At 42.6% G+C, this 9,659-nt stretch overlaps 1 long non-coding RNA gene across 1 annotated transcript; it reads left to right on the forward strand.

Annotated features, from left to right (window-relative positions):
- Positions 1–323: 323 nt before the first annotated feature.
- On the forward strand, positions 324–8,564 carry LOC126499676 (uncharacterized). Its single transcript, XR_007591153.1, has 3 exons — positions 324–646; positions 6,459–6,535; positions 7,830–8,564. It is a non-coding gene; the product is annotated as an uncharacterized lncRNA (long non-coding RNA).
- The last annotated feature ends 1,095 nt before the right edge of the window (positions 8,565–9,659 follow it).

The following is a 9,659-nucleotide window of genomic DNA, read 5'->3' on the forward strand; positions in this document are numbered from 1 at the left end:
TAAAAAAACTGTGTCTCTCTGGATACAGAGGCTCACGCCTTTAATCCTAGAACTCGGGAGACAGAAGCAGGCGGCTCTCTCTGAGTGTGAGACCAGCCTAGCCTACATAGTGAGTAGCTTATCAGCCAAAGTTACATAGTGAGGTCCTGCCTCATCAAACAATAAAGAAATGTATCTGTGCTCCCGAAGTGGTTTAGTCAATATGGAATTGAGTCCTAGATAAAATAGCCCTGGTAGAGCTGCCAATAATTTTTTTGGCCTCTTGGCTTTAAAACCCATTCATTTGCCCACCAGAGCCCTACCAAAGAGCTACCATATAATTACCCATCTAGCTGTGCCCTCTCTACAAGCTTGCTGAGCTCAGGAGCCGTGGCAATGCACTTGGAATACAGTCTTGCACGTGGTGTCTTTCGTTGGCAGATGCTCCATTTAGAGGTGAAGTTTGATTTGTTGAGCTATGCCAATGGTGTCACTCCAGGAAACCTTTATACTGACTCCAGATGAGGTCAAATGACTACAATTTCAGACACCATTCAAAAGGCTCTAGTGACTGACCGCCTTCGCCACCAGGAAGTCCAGCTGATGCAGAGAGGAATGAGACTCCAAAGTTCCATAGAAACAACCTTTCAGCAAGGCGAGACACACGGTAAGGTTTTTACATAGAACTAGAGGAAGACAGGAAAGAGCCGATATGAGAGCATACATACACTGGGAATCAGAGGAGAATAGGGGGAAGGCAGAAGAGGATGAGAGAAACTTTTGTTCCGAAGACTAGAACTGTTAAGAAAGGTCTCTGTAGCTGATGGAAGGCCAGTTCAGCTCAAAACAAAGATAACCCCACCAGGCAGTGGTGGTGCACACCTTTAATGGCGCACTCAGGAGGCAGAGGTGGGTAGATCTCTGGTTTGAGGACAGCCTGGTCTAAAGAGTGAGTTCCAGAATAGCTAGGGCTACAGAGAGAAACCCTGTCTCAAACAAACAAACAAATACAATTTATAAAATAAATCTTTAAAAGATTTACACAGAGGGAAACCTCACATGTAGAACTTGCATCAACAAAACGTAAGCAGTTGGAGACATTCCCAGAGCAAGGCAAATAGGTAGGAGCGGTTTCCAAACTCTATGTGCAATATTGCTGGCTTACTCCCATGGATTAGCAATCTTCAGTATGGGCCTGCCTAGCCTGTCTGTGCTGAAACCATGTTGGTGTCCTAATAATTTGCTAAGGGGAGTTTCCATGTGGGTATCTTGCAGCAGTGAACTATCCGAACCTCAGGCAATGGAATAAAAATGATAGATCCATCCAGCCAGACCTGACAAAGAATGCCCTTTGTCCCATATAGGAACTTGTCTTTTCTTTGTTTCCCAGCTTGCCTCCAGGCCGGTTTGTTTGCATGAACTTATGTTTCCAAGAAAGCGTGTTCCTTGGGTAATATCCATCTACAATTTCCCCCTCATTGGTGTTTTACCGTAAACGGGAGAGAGCTCGAGGCAGCTGTTTGGGCAGAATTTATTAGTTCAGAACACTTCTCTCTCTCTCTCTCTCTCTCTCTCTCTCTCTCTCTCTCTCTCTCTCTCTCTCTCTCTCTCTCATTAGATCTCTCATGAAAACCCAGGAGTCCCTCGATTTCCCTTATTGCAGTGCCTCTTACAGCTTCCCAACCCTACACTCCTACCAGCCACCCCCACCCCCACTCCTTCTCTGGACTTGCCTTATTTTTCTTGGAGATGTTCTTTCACTTGTCAACCAAGCACAAGAATTGGCCCTGATGTATTAGAGCCTTTCAGGGCCCCTAGAGAGGATCCACAGCTATGTCAGAAGGAGAAGACATCCAAGTTCAGTCCTAGAGAACTAATTAGCCTCCAATAAGAAGCCATCTCTAGGGAATGCAACAACCCTGGCGTTAGAACAAGGGTCATGGGTCAAACTCCTCTATAGGCTCATTCTATTCCCAGAGGCGAGAAATCGGTCTTTTCCGTGCTTTCAGCAAGAACCTAAAAGTTCTATTACCTAATAGAACTCCTTATTTTGAATAGGATCTGCTGAGTGGTTGACCAGGGACGTTTATATCAAAGACTGTCATCATTTATATAGCCCATGGTTGAGGCATAACTAATCTTTGAAAGCCATTTTAGCTACTGTATGATTCATAAGGTCTTTCTCTAAGATATTCCAGCAGTTTAAATATGAAGGTGAAGTGTAAATTACTTGTATATATGTATGTAACTAGTCAATTTCTGATAATTTCAGTGTGTTCCTAAAGTCATATTACCCACAGACTTCCCAACTGTGAGGGTTTGAATAACAATAACCCCCATAAGCCCATGGTTTTGAATCTTTGGTTACCGCAGAGTCGTACTATTTAGAGGTGTAGCCTTGTTGGAGGAAGGGTTTTACTGGGCGTAGGCTTTGAGGCTTCAAAAGCTCAAGCCAGGCACAGTGGCTCACTCTCTTTTCCTGCTGCCTGCTGTTTTTAACTCTCAGCTACCTCTCAATACTATGTCTCCAGCATGCAACCATGATTCCTGTCATGAAGACAATGGACTGAACCTCTGATCTGTAAGCCAGCTCCAGTTAAATGTTTTTCTTTATAAGAGTCACCATGGTCCTGGTGTCTCTTCACAGCAATAAAAACACCAACTAAGACAACCCCTGGTAGCTAAAAAACGCTGTAGCCTGCATGTGATTTTTCATTAGGGTTCATGGAGATATCTTGTGAATTCTAAAGCTTGAGAGTATTTTCTGAACCTCTCTGATTTCAATTCCTTAACACTTACAGCCTGTGAATATGCTAAATTCCTTAAGGAGGCCAGATGCGAGTCTCCCACAGTCTGGCCTCATTATACTCATTGGGATAATTACTTCACTGGGGGAAGCCCTGATAAACAGGAAAAACGGGGATGGAATGCCAGCTCCCACCCCTGGCATAGGTCTTAAGGGAGGAATAAGAAATATGTCAAAGCAAGGTATATAAGACTCAGACCCATCCTGGGCCAGTTTTGCTAACCAAGTAGGTCTGACCTGGCCAATGAAGCTTGTTGACAACATTCTGGGCTGGAATACTTTTGTGTCAAGTAGATCATGATCATGAGAGTGATTCTGGGTGACTATGTGTTTAAAAGCTCAATAAAGAACATTTTAATTTACTTTGGGAAATCCCATACATGTGTTTCATGTATCTTGATCATAACCTACCCTCAACTCCTCTTTACACTGCCTCTGGGTCCCCTCAATGCATCTTCACATTCTGGTACCTTCTAAAAAACTTCCTTTTTTTAGAGTTTACTGTATCTAATAAGCGGTACCTTCCGGCACATGGGTATGGGGCCACCTACCAGAGCCATGGGCTACCTACCAACGGACACACTTATAAAGAAGCAGGATTCCCTTCACTCAGAAGCATAAGCTGCCAATGACCCCTCAGCTGAGCTCAGAGATGTATGAGCCCATTCTTCATCCACACTGTAGTGGTGACTACTTTGATCTGGTAAAAGATTCACATAAGCAATATAGCTGCTTTGAGCCCATGAGTTCAACAGTCAATTTCAAGCCCAGAAGATAGCATTTCACAGTATTCATTCACAGACTTTTGCTCTTACATTCTTTCTGTCCACTCTTCAACTATGCTCCTTGAGCCTCGGAAGGGTTGTTACAAATGTCACATTTAAGGCTGAGCACTCAGCAGTTACTCATTCTCAGTATTAGGACCAGTTTGACGTTTCTGCTACTCACCACAAAAAGAAGTTTCTCTGACCATTGTTGAAATCAGTGGTCATCTGTCCATAGGTAACTGACAAGGTTGAAGAAAGCTAAATAAAAGTTGAGATAGTAAGACCAGGAAAATAGTCAGGGGGCCAAAGTATCTATGGCAGAAGTGAGGAGGGAACAGTTACAACTTGATCAACCAATCCCAGCCCCTGCTTGTACATCCTAGATACTAGAAATAAAGCAAACCCAGTCGCATGTACTACCTACCATGAGTGGATCAAACTTTCTATTATATTGAATGTCTTAATCTTACTCACTCCAGGTCTCTGTGAGCTAAGACTCTTAGAAGGAAATTTCCTGCATGGTGGCAGCCAGTAGGTGGAATCTTGCGGAGTGAGAATCAGAGATTTCTCTTAGCCTCCCACTCAGCATTTCTTTTTCGAATAACTTTTTGCAAGCCAAACCCACTTCAAAGAGCCAAGGATATCTGACATCCCTTTGGCTGCAGATGAACTTCGCTTTCTGGGGTTTAGATGTGAGTATGTTTGTCAGTATTCTAAACTCCGAAAGCATCCCTCTTTAAACTGCTACCCCCAATTTTTGTTTGTGACATTTGAGAGTCCTTTGAATCTTGAACATGTTTGTCTCTCAAATTTAGCCCTGTATGCCTTGCTCACCAATCCTTCTCAGTTTGCATTGGACTTCTTACACGGCTCCACATTTCCCCTTCGGTTTGTGTATTCTCCCTCGAGCTCTTGTAGCTGACAAATGACCTCCCAGACACTATGAGATACACTTCTCCCAAACAAGCAGCCAACAGACAGATTGGGAAATCATCTGAGCCAAAACAGCTGCGGTGGGATAGTTGGACAATCCAACATGGTGCAAGCATAGAAAATTACTGCTTTCTAAAAGCATGAAACCAAAGTAGGAAATAATATTCTAAATTCACCTACTCTGACTCTGATTTTAAAGATAGGGAAAGAAATAGCCTAGCAGTTGTATCATAACCAAGCAGCTCATAATAGAAAAGCCTGTTTTCAAGAGCAGGGTTCCCTCTTCACCTGGTAGGACTTAGTCAAGTGTGGAAGGCAAGACAACAGCCAACTATAGTGGTTATTAGAAACACCAGCCATGGGGTGAGGGGTAAGCAGTTGCCTTCTTGGCACAGAAGTGAGTACCAGCTATAGAGCAGACTATGACAGAGACTGTAGGAAAGCCCATATAAAGAAAGTCAGTCATAGGAAGAAATGTCACAGAGTCACCAGGGAAACGAAGGAGTCTGTGCTTGGGTACACACAGCAATTATTGTTCGTGGACTTAGAAATAGCTTCCTGTGGGTTGGCAGAATGGTCCAGAGGGTCAAAGTGCTTGCCATGCAGTTCTCATAACCTGCCTTCAATCCCCAGAACCCTCTGGGGGAAGGGGCAGTCCTGAAAGTTGTTCTCGGATGTTTATATGTGTGCTGTGGTGCATGCATGCCTGTACACACCCAAACATATTATATGCAAAAAGTAACAATAAATAGAAGTTTTAAGAAAATGCCTTTTGTGTGCTCTGAGGGTAGCTCCACGGTATAGCACATTTGTGCTTAGAATACAGCAGACCCTGAGTTCAGTCCCCAGCACCTCATTGCAAAGGAAGAAGAAAAGAAGACATCGCTGGATGTGGTGACGCACACAGTTGCTCCTTGCACTAAGAAGACTGAGGCAGGAGGATCTCCACTGTGAAACCAAACTGGACTCAAGAGACTGCAAACGAATAATTGAAAAAGAAATAACTTGAGTTGGTGGGGTAAAATAATAAGAGAAAGGAACGTAAAAGTCATATTCTTACTGAACAGAGACCACAATTTAGAACTAACGCATGACTGTTCTCAGATGTGGCTTAGAATATGTATGTATGCATGCATGCATGCATGTATGTATGTATGTGTATATATACATACATACACACACACACACACACATATATATATATATATATATCAATTCCTAAAGTTCCTGAACTAGAGCCTTGGGAGTGTTTTGTTTGGTGGTGGTGGAAGTGGTGGAATTTGTTCTTGCTGTTTGTTTGCTTTGATGCTATTGCTCTACCGCACCCATTATTTTGATGTCCCTGAAAATACAGAAGAATACAGTTAAAACCTGTTTTAGGTTTGCAGGCTTTATGTTCTATATATGGATATGTATCTTTGCTGATGCAATTTTTAAAATAAAATCTTAAATTTCTAAATTTTTAAATATAAAATAAAATGTCAGAATTATTATATGCTGTGTGTAGTAGCAACGTTAAGCAGCTTTGCTGAAATGTTAGCATGTAGAATTACTACCGAGTCAGAGATGTGAAGGTAGAGTTTGAGCTGCCAGAAACGGGGAACGGGGAAAAGTACAATGAATGACTTTCATTTCCTTACTGTGACACACGGAGTGACCGCAGCTCAGTAACTGAATGGACTTCTTGTAATCCTAGTTACTGACAGCACCCGGCTTGTCAGCACCTGAACCCCCATATGGCCTGATCAGGAGGATTTCAGAGCAGAATAAAAAGGCAAATTGTACAGGCTTCCCAGACCTGAAACTGGAGCTGCCTAGATCTAAACCAGGGGCAAAGACAGCCAGACTCATGGTGCACACACACAGGCACCCATGTACAAGCATGTGCACACACACTTGTGTGCACACATACATACATGTGCCAATGCATAGACACACATGGAAAAGCTCCCTTCTTTGCTCATTTGTTTCAGACAAGGACCCGTGAAGTCCAGGCTCTCCTAAACTTACTGTGTAGTTGAAGACAATCTTAAACTTCTGGTCCTCCCTGGTGAGTATGGAGATTACAGGTTTGGACCAGGCCTGGGTTATGGGGTCCTGGAGAATGAGTCAGGACTTGGGGCACACTAGCCAAGCAGACTATGAACTGAGCTGCATCTCTAGGGCCGCACTTACCTTATCGATGTGTATTGATTCTCTGTAAAAGAACTACACTCAGTTTTCACAGTTTATGCTTTTATATCCTCCCATCTTTTAGGCTACATTTTAAATATTAGCAATAAAATTATACACAGAATCCTTCAGAGACAATGGACTGGGACTATCCACTGTTCCTTCTTTGTCCTCTTCTGCCCCATATGTCAAAACACATGCATATTTTTGAGGCAGAGAATAGTTTAAGATTCTGTGAGAATGTTGTAAATTGCTGCTGTGAATCACCCCAAAGCCATCCAACAGGAGCCCCCCCCCCCCCCGTCCCTTTCCAGTAAATGTTATTCCAGTTCATGATTGTACTTGCTGGCTGCTGAGAGTTCCCTGGGAACAACTTGGACCTGGCAAGGCAGACTTTTGAGGTAATGGCCTTCCCTTGCCTGCTGGAAAGAATCATTTTCAACTCCAGAACAAATATCATCTTTTGCATTTCAGTTGTTCATTTTTATTAACCAACTGTGTCTGCTGAAAACGTCTTGACCTAAATACTAAAAACTCCATTGGACTCCATTTTTTTCTATCTTGGAAGTTCAGCTTTCCATATATTCATCCATAAATGGATATGGAACACCCAGCTTGTCCTCAGCTGCAGAAATGTTATTCTTCAATAATCTTTGTTTGAATTGTAAGACCCTGTATGCACCCAGCAATCTGATAAAATCAGGTAGACGTCCAAGTTTCAAACGACCAACAGTTTGCTAATACATTAGTCGTGTAAGTTCAGTGTGTCATGAATCACTCCAAGTGGGAAAGGTAAGCCTTTTTACAAAATAAACCTTGATGTACATTCCTGCGCCCCCAGATGAGGCAAAATTCTGTGTTCTTAACAGAGGTATTAAACACTAAGGGTGGTGAGTGTGACACGTGAGAAATTCTGAGGATGAATTTTAAACATGAAATTATAGGGTGCTAAAAGTAAGTCTTTTGCTTCCCAAAGTGCCATCACCTACATAGTGTGTTCATTTCTATTGTAGGCTTGTCTTCTGATGGCTGTAATGGGAGAGGGTGTCTCTAAGGACTCGTTCTGGCCCTAAACACACTTGAGTGAGACTAGTGATAATTTGGCTGACATGATGAAGATGTCTTCACTTATTCATTCTTAGAAAATAATTTTCAGGGTTGGATTAACACAGGTTAAATTTAAACGATGCACGAGGCAGATCTCCTGCGCTTCTCTGTGACTGATCCACCACAAATTTTCATGTCATGCCAGCTCTCTTAGCAAACGCTGAGGCAGGATCGCATTTGCGAGAGATTTGTTGGAGAGAGAAGACAAGACCAGGTAAGAGGACCCCTTAACGTGCTGACGCAGGTCTGGACCCCTTAGCGCGGTGATGCAGGTCTGAATCCCTTAACATGGTGATGAAGGTCTGGACCCCTTAGCGTGGTGATGAGGGTCTGGACCCTTTAACATGGTGATGAGGTCTGCTGCTGTGGAAAGAGAAAGGAAAGGACAGGTAGAAGGGACTGGGTAGAAGAGCTTCCAGTAGCACCCGCATTCCGAGTGAGAATTGGCTAGCTCAGTAGGAACTCCTTAGACCTTTTGAAAAATCTGATTTCTCTTAGAAATTGGCCTGTATTAATATTCTACATCCCCAGCTCAAATGTACTCCATCATGATCTTGGAGCAGACTTAGAGAACAGGCCTCAGAATGAGTATGGTTCTAGATCCAGCTGAGGCTTCAGCCAGGGGTAGTCCCTACAGCATTGGTCATGTAAAGCACACTTCTCCGGTCACAACTCTGTAAGCACCGGTGTCGTCAGAACCAGTTTGTGGGGTGCACTTCATTACTTATCAAACCCATCTTTGCGGCACTCCTACAACACAACAAGCATCGTGTTCAGTGGTATAAAGTCTATGGGGGGGCAGTAAAGGTCTCTGCCCTCATAAGCTATGTTATACCTGTCATTAATTCCCTGGAAAATATTGGCTTAGAACTGAGCATTCCTTCAGCTGGAGCTACGCTGCCCATCTCTAAGGGTTAATAAAAGTACTATTTTTCTATATCAATTCATAATGTCTTTCTTCAAATCAAATCTAAGTTAGTTTCATATTCTCATTAGACTGCACACAGACACTAGGCATGGCGGTGACAGAAACGGATATTAAGAAACATAATACTTGGGAGCTGAAGTCATTCTGATGTTGTCACCAGCTTGTCTACCTTTTACACCGGCACGTGCTCATTTCTTTGCATGGTGAAGTCTGACATCCCACCATGCAATGTTAAACTTTCGTATGGATTAGCTTCACTGGGAATATTTTTCTCAAAGTGTCGATCATTTTTTCTGCTTGCTGACTGTGCTGGGGGGTCTGTCACAGCAGGAGGCTGGATCACTAGAAGCAGAACACGACCAAAAGGACAAGCGCTGGATTCGTCTGCGGTTGTGATAAACTAGAAATGACACAGGTAGCAACATCATCACGATATAGATTGTGACAATGAACTTCATCTGCTTGAACCCCAAAGGTTAATCATTTCTGAATCGCTTTTGTCACTTTTTCCTAAGTTGTCATTGGAAAAATATGGAAAACCATATCCATTTAACATAATAGCTAAATAAGTGAATATCAGACTATTGGAGTGGCCATTTCCACTGATATTTTCCAGCTTATCCTAACCTAATTTTTTACACAACTGAAAATGTATTTGGGCTGCTTCTTCTGCTTTTTGCAGCCATTACTCTGGCTTTGTTGACCCACATGTTAACATGTCTCCTGACCTCAATCCAGGCATCTCTCTCCAATGTGTCATGGTCAGATTTATTTTTTCTAATCTCCTATAATAATGATTAGTAGCTACCAAATATTGAACATATGTTAGACAGTTTCCATGCAGTGTCAAATGTAATGCTATATCCTACGTGGCATCTAGATTTTATTGTTATCCTCATTTAATTAATAAATCTTTCAAGGATTAGCAAGGTCAGGTAATTTCCACACCTAAAAGGTAGACAAGTTG

This window comes from Alexandromys fortis, unplaced genomic scaffold (genome assembly GCF_014885135.2).
Source record: "Alexandromys fortis isolate MF-2015 unplaced genomic scaffold, M_Fortis_MF-2015_v1.1 scaffold_37, whole genome shotgun sequence".
Lineage (NCBI taxonomy): Eukaryota > Metazoa > Chordata > Mammalia > Rodentia > Cricetidae > Alexandromys > Alexandromys fortis.